The sequence below is a fragment of the Heptranchias perlo genome, chromosome 9, assembly GCF_035084215.1.
Source record: "Heptranchias perlo isolate sHepPer1 chromosome 9, sHepPer1.hap1, whole genome shotgun sequence".
Taxonomy (NCBI): Eukaryota; Metazoa; Chordata; class Chondrichthyes; order Hexanchiformes; family Hexanchidae; genus Heptranchias; species Heptranchias perlo.
The window spans coordinates 79,940,603-79,960,567 of NC_090333.1; positions in this window are offsets into that span (position 1 = coordinate 79,940,603).

The window sequence follows — 19,965 nt, forward strand, 5'->3', positions numbered from 1 at the left end:
ACATTGCCCCTAACACCCTAACATTGCCCCTAACACTCTAACATTGCCCCTAACACCCTAACATTGCCCCTAACACCCTAACATTGCCCCTAACACCCTAACATAGCCCCTAACACCCTAACATTGCCCCTAACACCCTAACATTGTCCCTAACACCCTAACATTGCCCCTAACACCCTAACATTGTCCCTAACACCCTAACATTGCCCCTAACACCCTAACATTGCCCCTAACACCCTAACATTGCCCCTAACACCCTAACATTGCCCCGAACACCCTAACATTGCCCCTAACACCCTAATATTGCCCCTAACACCCTAACATTGCCCCTAACACCCTAACATTGTCCCTAACACACTAACATAGCCCCTAACACCCCAACATTGCCCCTAACACCCTAACATTGCCCCTAACACCCTAACATTGTCCCTAACACCCTAACATTGCCCCTAACACCCTAACATTGCCCCTAACACCCTAACATTGCCCCTAACACCCTAACATTGTCCCTAACACCCTAACATTGCCCCTAACACCCTAACATTGCCCCTAACACCCTAACATTGCCCCTAACACCCTAACATTGCCCCTAACACCCTAACATTGCCCCTAACACCCTAACATTGTCCCTAACACCCTAACATTGTCCCTAACACCCTAACAGTGCCCCTAACACCATAACATTGTCCCTAACACCCTAACATTGCCCCTAACACCCTAACATTGCCCCTAACACCCTAACATTGTCCCTAACACCCTAACATTGTCCCTAACACCCTAACATTGCCCCTAACACACTAACATTGTCCCTAACACCCTAACATTGTCCCTAACACCCTAACATTGCCCCTAACACCATAACATTGTCCCTAACACCCTAACATTGCCCCTAACACCCTAACATTGCCCCTAACACCCTAACATTGTCCCTAACACCCTAACATTGTCCCTAACACCCTAACATTGCCCCTAACACCCTAACATTGTCCCTAACACCCTAACATTGTCCCTAACACCCTAACATTGCCCCTAACACCAAAACATTGTCCCTAACACACTAACATTGTCCCTAACACCCTAACATTGTCCCTAACACACTAACATTGCCCCGAACACCCTAACATTGTCCCTAACACCCTAACATAGCCCCTAACACCCTAATATTGTCCCTAACACCCTAACATTGTCCCTAACACCCTAACATTGTCCCTAACACCCTAACATTGTCCCTAACACACTAACATTGCCCATAACACCCTAACATTGTCCCTAACACCCTAACATTGCCCCTAACATCCTAACTTTGCCCCTAACACCCTAATATTGCCCCTAACACCCTAACATTGCCCCTAACACCCTAACATTGCCCCTAACACCCTAACATTGTCCCTAACACACTAACATTGTCCCTAACACCCTAACATTGCCCCTAACACCCTAACATTGCCCCTAACACCCTAACATTGCCCCTAACACCCTAACATTGCCCCTAACACCCTAACATTGTCCCTAACACACTAACATTGTCCCTAACACCCTAACATTGCCCCTAACACCCTAACATTGCCCCTAACACCCTAACATTGTCCCTAACACCCTAACATTGTCCCTAACACCCTAACATTGCCCCTAACACCCTAACATTGCCCCTAACACACTAACATTGCCCCTAACACCCTAACATTGCCCCTAACACCCTAACATTTTCCCTAACACACTAACATTGCCCCTAACACCCTAACATTGCCCCTAACACCCTAACATTGTCCCTCACACCCTAACATTGTCCCTAACACCCTAACATTGCCCCTAACACCCTAACATTGTCCCTAACACACTAACATTGCCCCTAACACCCTAACATTGTCCCTAACACCCTAACATTGTCCCTAACACCCTAACATTGTCCCTAACATCCTAACATTGCCCCGAACACCCTAACATTGCCCCGAACACCCTAACATTGCCCCTAACACCCTAACATTGTCCCTAACACCCTAACATTGCCCCTAACACCCTAACATTGTCCCTAACACCCTAACATTGTCCCTAACACCCTAACATTGTCCCTAACACCCTAACAATGCCCCTAACACCCTAACATTGTCCCTAACACCCTAACAATGCCCCTAACACCCTAACATTGTCCCTAACACCCTAACATTGTCCCTAACACCCTAACATTGTCCCTAACACCCTAACATTGCCCCTAACACCCTAACATTGCCCCTAACACCCTAACATTGTCCCTAACCACCTAACATTGCCCCTAACACCCTAACATTGTCCCTAACACCCTAACATTGTCCCTAACATTGCCCCTAACACCCTAACATTGCCCCTAACACCCTAACATTGCCCCTAACACCCTAACATTGCCCCTAACACCCTAACATTGCCCCTAAAACCCTAACAATGTCCCTAACACCCTAACATTGTCCCTAACACCCTAACATTGCCCCTAACACCCTAACATTGCCCCTAACACCCTAACATAGCCCCTAACACACTAACATTGTCCCTAACACCCTAACATTGTCCCTAACACCCTAACATTGCCCCTAACACCCTAACATTGCCCCTAACACCCTAACATTGTCCCTAACGCCCTAACATTGTCCCTAACACCCCAACATTGTCCCTAACACCCTAACATTGCCCCTAACACCCTAACAATGCCCCTAACACCCTAACATTGTCCCTAACACCCTAATATTGTCCCTAACACCCTAACATTGTCCCTAACACCCTAACATTGCCCCTAACACCCTAACATTGCCCCTAACACCCTAACATTGTCCCTAACACACTAACATTGTCCCTAACACCCTAACATTGACCCGAACACCCTAACATTGTCCCTAACACCCTAACATTGCCCCAACACCCTAACATTGCCCCTAACACCCTAACATTGTCCCTAACACCCTAACATTGCCCCTAACACCCTAACATTGCCCCTAACACCCTAACATTGCCCCTAACACCCTAACATTGCCCCTAACACCCTAACATTGCCCCTAACACCCTAACATTGTCCCTAACACACTAACATTGTCCCTAACACCCTAACATTGCCCCTAACACCCTAACATTGTCCCTAACACACTAACATTGCCCCTAACACCCTAACATTGTCCCCAACACCCTAACATTGTCCCTAACACCCTAACAATGCCCCTAACACCCTAACATTGTCCCTAAGACCCTAACATTGTCCCTAACACCCTAACATTGTCCCTAACACCCTAACATTGTCCCTAACACCCTAACATTGTCCCTAACACCCTAACATTGCCCCTAACACCCTAACATTGCCCCTAACACCCTAACATTGTCCCTAACACCCTAACATTGTCCCTAACACACTAACATTGCCCCTAACAACCTAACATTGTCCCTAACACCCTAACATTGTCCCTAACACCCTAACATTGTCCCTAACACACTAACATTGTCCCTAACACACTAACATTGCCCCTAACACCCTAACATTGCCCCTAACACCCTAACATTGCCCCTAACACCCTAACATTGCCCCTAACACCCTAACATTGTCCCTAACACCCTAACATTGCCGCTAACACCCTAACATTGTCCCTAACACCCTAACATTGCCCCTAACACCCTAACATTGCCCCTAACACCCTAACATTGTCCCTAACACCCTAACATTGCCCCTAACACCCTAACATTGTCCCTAACACCCTAACATTGTCCCTAACACCCTAACATTGCCACTAACACACTAACATTGTCCCTAACACCCTAACATTGTCCCGAACACCCTAACATTGTCCCTAACACCCTAACATTGTCCCTAACACCCTAACATTGTCCCTAACACCCTAACATTGTGCCTAACACCCTAACATTGCCCCTAACACCCTAACATTGACCCTAACACCCTAACATTGTCCCTAACACCCTAACATTGCCCCTAACACCCTAACATTGTCCCTAACACACTAACATTGTCCCTAACACCCTAACATTGCCCCTAACACCCTAACATTGCCCCTAACACCCTAACATTGACCCTAACACCCTAACATTGCCCCTAACACCCTAACATTGCCCCTAACACCCTAACATTGTCCCTAACACCCTAACATTGCCCCTAAAACCCTAACATTGCCCCTAACACCCTAACATTGTCCCTAACACACTAACATTGTCCCTAACACCCTAACATTGTCCCTAACACCCTAACATTGCCCCCAACACCCTAACATTGTCCCTAACACCCTAACATTGCCCCTAACACCCTAAGATTGTCCCTAACACCCTAACATTGCCCCTAACACCCTAAGATTGTCCCTAACACCCTAACATTGCCCCTAACACCCTAACATTGTCCCTAACACCCTAACATTGTCCCTAACACCCTAACATTGCCCCTAACACCCTAACATTGCCCCTAACACCCTAACATTGCCCCTAACACCCTAACATTGTCCCTAACACCCTAACATTGTCCCTAACACCCTAACATTGCCCCGAACACCCTAACATTGTCCCTAACACCCTAACATTGTCCCTAACACCCTAACATTGTCCCTAACACCCTAACATTGTCCCTAACACCCTAACATAGCCCCTAACACCCTAACATTGCCCCTAACACCCTAACATTGCCCCTAACACCCTAACAATGCCCCTAACACCCTAACATTGCCCCGAATACCCTAACATTGCCCCTAACACCCTAACATTGTCCCTAACACCCTAACATTGTCCCTAACACCCTAACATTGTCCCTAACACCCTAACATTGTCCCTAACACCCTAACATTGCCCCTAACACCCTAACATTGCCCCTAACATTGCCCCTAACAACCTAACATTGCCCCTAACAACCTAACATTGCCCCTAACACCCTAACATTGTCGCTAACACCCTAACATTGTCCCTAACACCCTAACATTGCCCCTAACACCCTAACATTGTCCCTAACACACTAACATTGTCCCTAACACCCTAACATTGCCCCTAACACCCTAACATTGACCCTAACACCCTAACATTGTCCCTAACACCCTAACATTGTCCCTAACACCCTAACATTGTCCCTAACACCCTAACATTACCCCTAACACCCTAACATTGTCCCTAACACCCTAACATTGTCCCTAACACCCTAACATTGCCCCTAACACCCTAACATTGCCCCTAACAGCCTAACATTGTCCCTAACACCCTAACATTGTCCCTAACACCCTAACAATGCCCCTAACACACTAACATTGCCCCTAACACCCTACCATTGCCCCTAACACCCTAACATTGCCCCTAACACCCTAACATTGTCGCTAACACCCTAACATTGCCCCTAACACCCTAACATTGCCCCTAACTCCCTAACATTGTCCCTAACACACTAACATTGCCCCTAACACCCTAACATTGTCCCTAACACACTAACATTGTCCCTAACACCCTAACATTGCCCCTAACACCCTAACATTGTCCCTAACACCCTAACATTGCCCCTAACACCCTAACATTGCCCCTAACACCCTAACATTGTCCCTAACACCCTAACATTGTCCCTAACACCCTAACATTGCCCCTAACACCCTAACATTGCCCCTAACACCCTAACATTGCCCCTAACACCCTAACATTGCCCCTAACACCCTAACATTGTCCCTAACACCCTAACATTGCCCCTAACACCCTAACATTGTCCCTAACACCCTAACATTGTCCCTAACACCCTAACATTGCCCCTAACACCCTAACAATGCCCCTAACACCCTAACATTGCCCCTAACACCCTAACATTGCCCCTAACACCCTAACATTGCCCCTAACACCCTAACATTGTCCCTAACACCCTAACATTGCCCCTAACACCCTAACATTGTCCCTAACACACTAACATTGCCCCTAACACCCTAACATTGTCCCTAACACCCTACCATAGCCCCTAACACCCTAACATTGCCCCTAACACCCTAACATTGTCCCTAACACCCTAACATTGCCCCTAACACCCTAACATTGTCCCTAACACACTAACATTGCCCCTAACACCCTAACATTGTCCCTAACACCCTAACATAGCCCCTAACACCCTAACATAGCCCCTAACACCCTAACATTGCCCCTCACACCCTAACATTGTCCCTAACACCCTAACATTGTCCCTAACACCCTAACATTGTCCCCAACACCCTAACATTGCCCCTAACACCCTAACATTGCCCCTAACACCCTAACATTCTCCCTAACACCCTAACATTGCCCCTAACACCCTAACATTGTCCCTAACACCCTAACATTGTCCCTAACACCCTAACATTGCCCCTAACACCCTAACATTGTCCCTAACACCCTAACATTGCCCCTAACACCCTAACATTGCCCCTAACACCCTAACATTGCCCCTAACACCCTAACATTGTCCCTAACACCCTAACATTGCCCCTAACACCCTAACATTGCCCCTAACACCCTAACATTCTCCCTAACACCCTAACATTGCCCCTAACACCCTAACATTGTCCCTAACACCCTAACATTGTCCCTAACACCCTAACATTGCCCCTAACACCCTAACATTGCCCCTAACACCCTAACATTGTCCCTAACACCCTAACATTGTCCCTAACACCCTAACATTGTCCCTAACACCCTAACATTGTCCCTAACACCCTAACATTGCCCCTAACACCCTAACATTGCCCCTAACACCCTAACATTGTCCCCAACACCCTAACATTGTCCCTAACACCTTAACATTGTCCCTAACACACTAACATTGCCCCTAACAACCTAACATTGTCCCTAACACCCTAACATTGCCCCTAACACCCTAACATTGCCCCTAACACCCTAACATTGACCCTAACACCCTAACATTGCCGCTAACACCCTAACATTGTCCCTAACACCCTAACATTGCCCCTAACACCCTAACATTGCCCCTAACACCCTAACATTGTCCCTAACACCCTAACATTGTCCCTAACACCCTAACATTGTCCCTAACACCCTAACATTGCCACTAACACCCTAACATTGCCCCTAACACACTAACATTGTCCCTAACACCCTAACATTGTCCCGAACACCCTAACATTGTCCCTAACACCCTAACATTGTCCCTAACACCCTAACATAGCCCCTAACACCCTAACATTGTGCCTAACACCCTAACATTGCCCCTAACACCCTAACATTGACCCTAACACCCTAACATTGTCCCTAACACCCTAACATTGCCCCTAACACCCTAACATTGCCCCTAACACCCTAACATTGTCCCTAACACCCTAACATTGCCCCTAACACCCTAACATTGCCCCTAACACCCTAACATTGCCCCTAACACCCTAACATTGCCCCTAACACCCTAACATTGTCCCTAACACCCTAACATTGCCCCTAACACCCTAACATTGCCCCTAACACCCTAACATTGTCCCTAACACCCTAACATTGTCCCCAACACCCTAACATTGCCCCCAACACCCTAACATTGCCCCTAACACCCTAACATTGCCCCTAACACCCTAAGATTGTCCCTAACACCCTAACATTGCCCCTAACACCCTAAGATTGTCCCTAACACCCTAACATTGTCCCTAACACCCTAACATTGTCCCTAACACCCTAACATTGCCCCTAACACCCTAACATTGCCCCTAACACCCTAACATTGCCCCGAACACCCTAACATTGTCCCGAACACCCTAACATTGTCCCTAACACCCTAACATTGTCCCTAACACCCTAACATAGCCCCTAACACCCTAACATTGCCCCTAACACCCTAACATTGCCCCTAACACCCTAACATTGTCCCTAACACCCTAACAATGCCCCTAACACCCTAACATTGCCCCGAACACCCTAACATTGTCCCTAACACCCTAACATTGTCCCTAACACCCTAACATTGTCCCTAACACCCTAACATTGCCCCTAACACCCTAACATTGCCCCTAACACCCTAACATTGCCCCTAACAACCTAACATTGCCCCTAACACCCTAACATTGTCGCTAACACCCTAACATTGTCCCTAACACCCTAACATTGTCCCTAACACCCTAACATTGCCCCTAACACCCTAACATTGACCCTAACACCCTAACATTGTCCCTAACACCCTAACATTGTCCCTAACACCCTAACATTGTCCCTAACACCCTAACATTGTCCCTAACACCCTAACATTACCCCTAACACCCTAACATTGTCCCTAACACCCTAACATTGTCCCTAACACCCTAACATTGCCCCTAACACCCTAACATTGTCCCTAACACCCTAACATTGTCCCTAACACCCTAACAATGCCCCTAACACACTAACATTGCCCCTAACACCCTAACATTGCCCCTAACACCCTAACATTGCCCCTAACACCCTAACATTGTCGCTAACACCCTAACATTGCCCCTAACACCCTAACATTGCCCCTAACACCCTAACATTGTCCCTAACACACTAACATTGCCCCTAACACCCTAACATTGTCCCTAACACACTAACATTGTCCCTAACACCCTAACATTGCCCCTAACACCCTAACATTGTCCCTAACACCCTAACATTGCCCCTAACACCCTAACATTGCCCCTAACACCCTAACATTGTCCCTAACACCCTAACATTGCCCCTAACACCCTAACATTGTCCCTAACACCCTAACATTGCCCCTAACACCCTAACATTGCCCCTAACACCCTAACATTGCCCCTAACACCCTAACATTGCCCCTAACACCCTAACATTGTCCCTAACACCCTAACATTGCCCCTAACACCCTAACATTGTCCCTAACACCCTAACATTGCCCCTAACACCCTAACATTGCCCCTAACACCCTAACAATGCCCCTAACACCCTAACATTGCCCCTAACACCCTAACATTGCCCCTAACACCCTAACATTGCCCCTAACACCCTAACATTGCCCCGAACACCCTAACATTGCCCCTAACACCCTAACATTGCCCCTAACACCTTAACATTGTCCCTAACACCCTAACATTGCCCCTAACACCCTAACATTGCCCCTAACACACTAACATTGCCCCTAACACCCTAACATTGTCCCTAACACCCTACCATAGCCCCTAACACCCTAACATAGCCCCTAACACCCTAACATTGCCCCTAACACCCTAACATTGTCCCCAACACCCTAACATTGTCCCTAACACACTAACATTGTCCCTAACACACTAACATTGCCCCTAACACCCTAACATTGTCCCTAACACCCTAACATAGCCCCTAACACCCTAACATAGCCCCTAACACCCTAACATTGCCCCTAACACCCTAACATTGTCCCTAACACCCTAACATTGTCCCTAACACCCTAACATTGTCCCTAACACCCTAACATTGTCCCCAACACCCTAACATTGCCCCTAACACCCTAACATTGCCCCTAACACCCTAACATTCTCCCTAACACCCTAACATTGCCCCTAACACCCTAACATTGCCCCTAACACCCTAACATTGCCCCTAACACACTAACATTGTCCCTAACACCCTAACATTGTCCCTAACACTCTAACATTGCCCCTAACACCCTAACATTGCCCCTAACACCCTAACATTGTCCCCTAACACCCTAACATTGTCCCTAACACTCTAACATTGCCCCTAACACCCTAACATTTCCCTAACACCCTAACATTGCCCCTAACTCCCTAACATTGCCCCTAACACCCTAACATTGTCCCTAACACCCTAACATTGTCCCTAACACCCTAACATTGCCCCTAACACCCTAACATTGTCCCTAACACCCTAACATTGCCCCTAACACCCTAACATTGCCCCTAACACCTTAACATTGTCCCGAACACCCTAACATTGTCCCTCACACCCTAACATTGTCCCTAACACCCGAACATTGTCCCTAACACACTAACATTGTCCCTAACACACTAACATAGCCCCTAACACCCTAACATTGTCCCTAACACCCTAACATTGCCCCTAACACCCTAACATTGCCCCTAACACCCTAACAATGCCCCTAACACCCTAACATTGCCCCTAACACCCTAACATAGCCCCTAACACCCTAACATTGTCCCTACCACCCTAACATTGTCCCTAACATCCTAACATTGCCCCTAACACCCTAACATAGCCCCTAACACGCTAACATTGCCCCTAACACCCTAACATTGTCCCTAACACCCTAACATTGTCCCTAACACCCTAACATTGCCCCTAACACCCTAACATTGTCCCCAACACCCTAATATTGCCCCTAACACCCTAACATTGCCCCTAACACCCTAACATTGTCCCTAACACCCTAACATTGTCCCTAACACCCTAACATTGCCCCTAACACCCTAACATTGTCCCCAACACCCTAATATTGCCCCTAACACCCTAACATTGCCTCTAACACCCTAACATTGTCCCTAACACCCTAACATTGCCCCTAACACCCTAACATTGTCGCTAACACCCAAACATTGTCCCTAACACCCTAACATTGTCCCTAACACCCTAACATTGTCCCTAACACCCTAACATTGCCCCTAACACCCTAACATTGCCCCTAACACCCTAACATTGTCCCTAACACCCTAACATTGTCCCTAACACCCTAACATTGTCCCTAACACCCTAACATTGTCCCTAACACCCTAACATTGTCCCTAACACCCTAACATTGTCCCTAACACCGTAACATTGCCCCTAACACCCTAACATTGTCCCTAACACACTAACATTGTCCCTAACACCGTAACATTGTCCCGAAAACCCTAACATTGTCCCTAACACCCTAACATTGTCCCTAACACTCTAACATTGCCCCTAACACCCTAACATTTCCCTAACACCCTAACATTGCCCCTAACTCCCTAACATTGCCCCTAACACCCTAACATTGTCCCTAACACCCTAACATTGTCCCTAACACCCTAACATTGCCCCTAACACCCTAACATTGTCCCTAACACCCTAACATTGCCCCTAACACCCTAACATTGTCCCTAACACCCTAACATTGCCCCTAACACCTTAACATTGTCCCGAACACCCTAACATTGTCCCTAACACCCTAACATTGTCCCTAACACCCGAACATTGTCCCTAACACACTAACATTGTCCCTAACACACTAACATAGCCCCTAACACCCTAACATTGTCCCTAACACCCTAACATTGCCCCTAACACCCTAACATTGCCCCTAACACCCTAACAATGCCCCTAACACCCTAACATTGCCCCTAACACCCTAACATAGCCCCTAACACCCTAACATTGTCCCTACCACCCTAACATTGTCCCTAACATCCTAACATTGCCCCTAACACCCTAACATAGCCCCTAACACGCTAACATTGCCCCTAACACCCTAACATTGTCCCTAACACCCTAACATTGTCCCTAACACCCTAACATTGCCCCTAACACCCTAACATTGTCCCCAACACCCTAATATTGCCCCTAACACCCTAACATTGCCCCTAACACCCTAACATTGTCCCTAACACCCTAACATTGTCCCTAACACCCTAACATTGCCCCTAACACCCTAACATTGTCCCCAACACCCTAATATTGCCCCTAACACCCTAACATTGCCTCTAACACCCTAACATTGTCCCTAACACCCTAACATTGCCCCTAACACCCTAACATTGTCGCTAACACCCTAACATTGTCCCTAACACCCTAACATTGTCCCTAACACCCTAACATTGTCCCTAACACCCTAACATTGTCCCTAACACCCTAACATTGCCACTAACACCCTAACATTGTCCCTAACACACTAACATTGTCCCTAACACCGTAACATTGTCCCGAAAACCCTAACATTGTCCCTAACACCCTAACATTGTCCCTAACACCCTAACATTGTCCCTAACACCCTAACATAGCCCCTAACACCCTAACATTGTCCCTAACACCCTAACATTGCCCCTAACACCCTAACATTGTCCCTAACACCCTAAAATTGACCCTAACACCCTAACATTGTCCCTAACACCCTAACATTGCCCCTAACACCCTAACATTGTCCCTAACACCCTAACATTGCCCCTAACACCCTAACATTGCCACTAACACCCTAACATTGTCCCTAACACACTAACATATTCCCTAACACCCTAACATTGTCCCTAACACCCTAACATAGCCCCTAACACCCTAACATTGTCCCTAACACCCTAACATTGCCCCTAACACCCTAACATTGTCCCTAACACCCTAAAATTGACACTAACACCCTAACATTGTCCCTAACACCCTAACATTGCCCCTAACACCCTAACATTGTCCCTAACACCCTAACAATGCCCCTAACACACTAACATTGCCCCTAACACCCTAACATTGCCCCTAACACCCTAACATTGCCCCTAACACCCTAACATTGTCCCTAACACACTAACATTGTCCCTAACACACTAACATTGCCCCTAACACCCTAACATTGTCCCTAACACACTAACATTGTCCCTAACACCCTAACATTGCCCCTAACACCCTAACATTGCCCCTAACACCCTAACATTGCCCCTAACACCCTAACATTGTCCCTAACACCCTAACATTGCCCCTAACACCCTACCATTGTCCCTAACACCCTAACATTGCCCCTAACACCCTAACATTGTCCCTAACACCCTAACATTGCCCCTAACACCCTAACATTGCCCCTAACACCCTAACATTGTCGCTAACACCCTAACATTGCCCCTAACACCCTAACATTGCCCCTAACACCCTAACATTGTCCCTAACACCCTAACATTGTCCCTAACACCCTAACATTGCCCCTAACACCCTAACATTGTCCCTAACACCCTAACATTGTCCCTAACACCCTAACATTGCCCCTAACACCCTAACATTGCCCCTAACACCCTAACATTGTCGCTAACACCCTAACATTGCCCCTAACACCCTAACATTGTCCCTAACACCCTAACATTGTCCCTAACACCCTAACATTGCCCCTAACACCCTAACATTGCCCCTAACACCCTAACATTGCCCCTAACACCCTAACATTGTCCCTAACACCCTAACATTGTCCCTAACACCCTAACATTGCCCCTAACACCCTAACATTGCCCCTAACACCCTAACATTGCCCCTAACACCCTAACATTGCCCCTAACACCCTAACATTGCCTCTAACACCTTAACATTGTCCCTAACACCCTAACATTGCCCCTAACACCCTAACATTGTCCCTAACACACTAACATTGCCCCTAACACCCTAACATTGTCCCTAACACCCTAACATAGCCCCTAACACCCTAACATAGCCCCTAACACCCTAACATTGCCCCTAACACCCTAACATTGTCCCCAACACCCTAACATTGTCCCTAACACACTAACATTGTCCCTAACACACTAACATTGCCCCTAACACCCTAACATTGCCCCTAACACCCTAACATTGTCGCTAACACCCTAACATTGCCCCTAACACCCTAACATAGCCCCTAACACCCTAACATTGTCCCTAACACCCTAACATTGCCCCTAACACCCTAACATTGTCCCTAACACCCTAAAATTGACCCTAACACCCTAACATTGTCCCTAACACCCTAACATTGCCCCTAACACCCTAACATTGTCCCTAATACGCTAACATTGCCCCTAACACCCTAACATTGCCCCTAACACCCTAACATTGCCCCTAACACCCTAAAATTGACCCTAACACCCTAACATTGTCCCTAACACCCTAACATTGCCCCTAACACCCTAACATTGTCCCTAATACGCTAACATTGCCCCTAACACCCTAACATTGTCCCTAACACCCTAACATTGCCCCTAACACCCTAACATTGCCCCTAACACCCTAACATTGCCCCTAACACCCTAACATTGCCCCTAACACCCTAACATTGCCACTAACACCCTAACATTGTCCCTAACACACTAACATATTCCCTAACACCCTAACATTGTCCCGAACACCCTAACATTGTCCCTAACACCCTAACATTGTCCCTAACACCCTAACATTGTCCCTAACACACTAACATAGCCCCTAACACCCTAACATTGTCCCTAACACCCTAACATTGCCCCTAACACCCTAACATTGTCCCTAACACCCTAAAATTGACCCTAACACCCTAACATTGTCCCTAACACCCTAACATTGCCCCTAACACCCTAACATTGTCCCTAACACCCTAACAATACCCCTAACACACTAACATTGCCCCTAACACCCTAACATTGCCCCTAACACCCTAACATTGCCCCTAACACCCTAACATTGTCGCTAACACCCTAACATTGCCCCTAACACCCTAACATTGCCCCTAACACCCTAACATTGTCCCTAACACACTAACATTGTCCCTAACACACTAACATTGCCCCTAACACCCTAACATTGTCCCTAACACACTAACATTGTCCCTAACACCCTAACATTGCCCCTAACACCCTAACATTGCCCCTAACACCCTAACATTGCCCCTAACACCCTAACATTGCCCCTAACACCCTAACATTGCCCCTAACACCCTACCATTGTCCCTAACACCCTAACATTGCCCCTAACACCCTAACATTGTCCCTAACACCCTAACATTGCCCCTAACACCCTAACATTGCCCCTAACACCCTAACATTGTCGCTAACACCCTAACATTGTCCCTAACACCCTAACATTGCCCCTAACACCCTAACATTGCCCCTAACACCCTAACATTGTCCCTAACACCCTAACATTGTCCCTAACACCCTAACATTGCCCCTAACACCCTAACATTGTCCCTAACACCCTAACATTGTCCCTAACACCCTAACATTGCCCCTAACACCCTAACATTGCCCCTAACACCCTAACATTGTCGCTAACAACCTAACATAGCCCCTAACACCCTAACATTGCCCCTAACACCCTAACATTGTCCCTAACACACTAACATTGTCCCTAACACCCTAACATAGCCCCTAACACCCTAACATTGTCCCCAACACCCTAACATTGCCCCTAACACCCTAACATTGCCCCTAACACCCTAACATTCTCCCTAACACCCTAACATTGCCCCTAACACCCTAACATTGCCCCTAACACCCTAACATTGCCCCTAACACCCTAACATTGTCCCTAACACCCTAACATTGTCCCTAACACTCTAACATTGCCCCTAACACCCTAACATTGTCCCTAACACCCTAACATTGTCCCTAACACTCTAACATTGCCCCTAACACCCTAACATTTCCCTAATACCCTAACATTGCCCCTAACTCCCTAACATTGCCCCTAACACCCTAACATTGTCCCTAACACCCTAACATTGTCCCTAACACCCTAACATTGTCCCTAACACCCTAACATTGCCCCTAACACCCTAACATTGTCCCTAACACCCTAACATTGCCCCTAACACCTTAACATTGTCCCGAACACCCTAACATTGCCCCTAACATCCTAACATTGTCCCTAACACCCTAACATTGTCCATAACACCCTAACATTGTCCCTAACACACTAACATTGTCCCTAACACACTAACATAGCCCCTAACACCCTAACATTGTCCCTAACACCCTAACATTGCCCCTAACACCCTAACAATGCCCCTAACACCCTAACATTGCCCCTAACACCCTAACATAGCCCCTACCACCCTAACATTGTCCCTACCACCCTAACATTGTCCCTAACACCCTAACATTGCCCCTAACACCCTAACATAGCCCCTAACACCCTAACATTGCCCCTAACACCCTAACATTGTCCCTAACACCCTAACATTGCCCCTAACACCCTAACATTGTCCCCAACACCCGAATATTGCCCCTAACACCCTAACATTGCCCCTAACACCCTAACATTGCCCCTAACACCCTAACATTGTCCCTAACACCCTAACATTGCCCCTAACACACTAACATTGTCCCTAACACCCTAACATTGCCCCTAACACCCTAACATTGCCCCTAACACCCTAACATTGCCCCTAACACCCTAACATTGTCCCTAACACCCTAACATTGCCCCTAACACCCTAACATTGCCCCTAACACCCTAACATTGTCCCTAACACCCTAACATTGCCGCTAACACCCTAACATTGTCCCTAACACCCTACCATTGCCCCTAACACCCTAACATTGTCCCTAACACCCTAACATTGTCCCTAACACCCTAACATTGCCCCTAACACCCTAACATTGTCCCTAACACCCTAACATTGTCCCTAACACCCTAACATTGTCCCTAACACACTAACATAGCCCCTAACACCCTAACATTGTCCCTAACACCCTAACATTGCCCCTAACACCCTAACATTGTCCCTAACACCCTAAAATTGACCCTAACACCCTAACATTGTCCCTAACACCCTAACATTGCCCCTAACACCCTAACATTGTCCCTAACACCCTAACAATACCCCTAACACACTAACATTGCCCCTAACACCCTAACATTGCCCCTAACACCCTAACATTGCCCCTAACACCCTAACATTGTCGCTAACACCCTAACATTGCCCCTAACACCCTAACATTGCCCCTAACACCCTAACATTGTCCCTAACACACTAACATTGTCCCTAACACACTAACATTGCCCCTAACACCCTAACATTGTCCCTAACACACTAACATTGTCCCTAACACCCTAACATTGCCCCTAACACCCTAACATTGCCCCTAACACCCTAACATTGCCCCTAACACCCTAACATTGTCCCTAACACCCTAACATTGCCCCTAACACCCTACCATTGTCCCTAACACCCTAACATTGCCCCTAACACCCTAACATTGTCCCTAACACCCTAACATTGCCCCTAACACCCTAACATTGCCCCTAACACCCTAACATTGTCGCTAACACCCTAACATTGTCCCTAACACCCTAACATTGCCCCTAACACCCTAACATTGCCCCTAACACCCTAACATTGTCCCTAACACCCTAACATTGTCCCTAACACCCTAACATTGCCCCTAACACCCTAACATTGTCCCTAACACCCTAACATTGTCCCTAACACCCTAACATTGCCCCTAACACCCTAACATTGCCCCTAACACCCTAACATTGTCGCTAACACCCTAACATAGCCCCTAACACCCTAACATTGCCCCTAACACCCTAACATTGTCCCTAACACACTAACATTGTCCCTAACACCCTAACATAGCCCCTAACACCCTAACATTGTCCCCAACACCCTAACATTGCCCCTAACACCCTAACATTGCCCCTAACACCCTAACATTCTCCCTAACACCCTAACATTGCCCCTAACACCCTAACATTGCCCCTAACACCCTAACATTGCCCCTAACACCCTAACATTGTCCATAACACCCTAACATTGTCCCTAACACTCTAACATTGCCCCTAACACCCTAACATTGCCCCTAACACCCTAACATTGTCCCTAACACCCTAACATTGTCCCTAACACTCTAACATTGCCCCTAACACCCTAACATTTCCCTAATACCCTAACATTGCCCCTAACTCCCTAACATTGCCCCTAACACCCTAACATTGTCCCTAACACCCTAACATTGTCCCTAAGACCCTAACATTGTCCCTAACACCCTAACATTGCCCCTAACACCCTAACATTGTCCCTAACACCCTAACATTGCCCCTAACACCTTAACATTGTCCCGAACACCCTAACATTGCCCCTAACATCCTAACATTGTCCCTAACACCCTAACATTGTCCATAACACCCTAACATTGTCCCTAACACACTAACATTGTCCCTAACACACTAACATAGCCCCTAACACCCTAACATTGTCCCTAACACCCTAACATTGCCCCTAACACCCTAACAATGCCCCTAAAACCCTAACATTGCCCCTAACACCCTAACATAGCCCCAACCACCCTAACATTGTCCCTACCACCCTAACATTGTCCCTAACACCCTAACATTGCCCCTAACACCCTGACATAGCCCCTAACACCCTAACATTGCCCCTAACACCCTAACATTGTCCCTAACACCCTAACATTGCCCCTAACACCCTAACATTGTCCCCAACACCCGAATATTGCCCCTAACACCCTAACATTGCCCCTAACACCCTAACATTGCCCCTAACACCCTAACATTGTCCCTAACACCCTAACATTGCCCCTAACACACTAACATTGTCCCTAACACCCTAACATTGCCCCTAACACCCTAACATTGCCCCTAACACCCTAACATTGTCCCTAACACCCTAACATTGCCCCTAACACCCTAACATTGCCCCTAACACCCTAACATTGTCCCTAACACCCTAACATTGCCGCTAACACCCTAACATTGTCCCTAACACCCTACCATTGCCCCTAACACCCTAACATTGTCCCTAACACCCTAACATTGTCCCTAACACCCTAACATTGCCCCTAACACCCTAACATTGTCCCTAACACCCTAACATTGTCCCTAACACCCTAACATTGTCCCCAACACCCTAACATTGTCCCTAACACCCTAACATTGTCCCTAACACGATAACATTGTCCCTAACACCCTAACATTGCCCCTAACACCCTAACATTGTCCCTAACACCCTAACATTGTCCCTAACACCCTAACATTGCCCCTAACACCCTAACATTGTCCCTAACACCCTAACATTGTCCCTAACACACTAACATTGTCCCTTACACCCTAACATTGTCCCTAACACCCTAACATTGCCACTAACACCCTAACATTGTCCCTAACACACTAACATTGTCCCTAACACCCTAACATTGTCCCGAACACCCTAACATTGTCCCTAACACCCTAACATTGTCCCTAACACCCTAACATTGTCCCTAACACCCTAACATAGCCCCTAACACCCTAACATTGTCCCTAACACCCTAACATTGCCCCTAACACCCTAACATTGTCCCTAACACCCTAAAATTGACCCTAACACCCTAACATTGTCCCGAACACCCTAACATTGCCCCTAACACCCGAACATTGCCCCTAACACCCTAACATTGTCCCTAACACACTAACATTGTCCCTAACACCCTAACATTGCCCCTAACACCCTAACATTGCCCCTAACACCCTAACATTGACCCTAACACCCTAACATTGCCCCTAACACCCTAACATTGTCCCTAACACCCTAACATTGTCCCTAACACCCTAACATTGCCCCTAACACCCTAACATAGCCCCTAACACCCTAACATTGTCCCTAACACCCTAACATTGTCCCTAACACCCTAACATTGTCCCTAACACCCTAACATTGTCCCTAACACCCTAACATTGCCCCCAACACCCTAACATTGCCCCGAACACCCTAACATAGCCCCTAACACCCTAACATTGTCCCTAACACCCTAACATTGCCCCTAACACCCTAACATTGTCCCTAACACCCTAACATTGCCCCTAACACCCTAACATTGCCCCTAACACCCTAACATTGTCCCTAACACCCTAACATTGCCCCTAACACCCTAACATTGCCCCTAACACCCTAACATTGCCCCTAACACCCTAACATTGCCCCTAACACCCTAACATTGTCCCTAACACCCTAACATTGTCCCTAACACACTAACATTGTCCCTACCACCCTAACATTGTCCCGAACACCCGAACATTGTCCCTAACACCCTAACATTGTCCCTAACACCCTAACATTGTCCCGAACACCCTAACATTGCCCCTAACACCCAAACATTACCCCTAACACCCTAACATTGCCCCTAACACCATAACATTGCCCCTAACACCCTAACATTGCCCCTAACACCCTAACATTGCCCCTAACACCCTAACATTGCCCCTAACACCCTAACATTGCCCCTAACACCCTAACATTGTCCCTAACACCCTAACATTGTCCCTAACACCCTAACATTGTCCCTAACACCCTAACATTGTCCCTAACACCCTAACATTACCCCTAACACCCTAACATTGTCCCTAACACCCTAACATTGTCCCTAACACCCTAACATT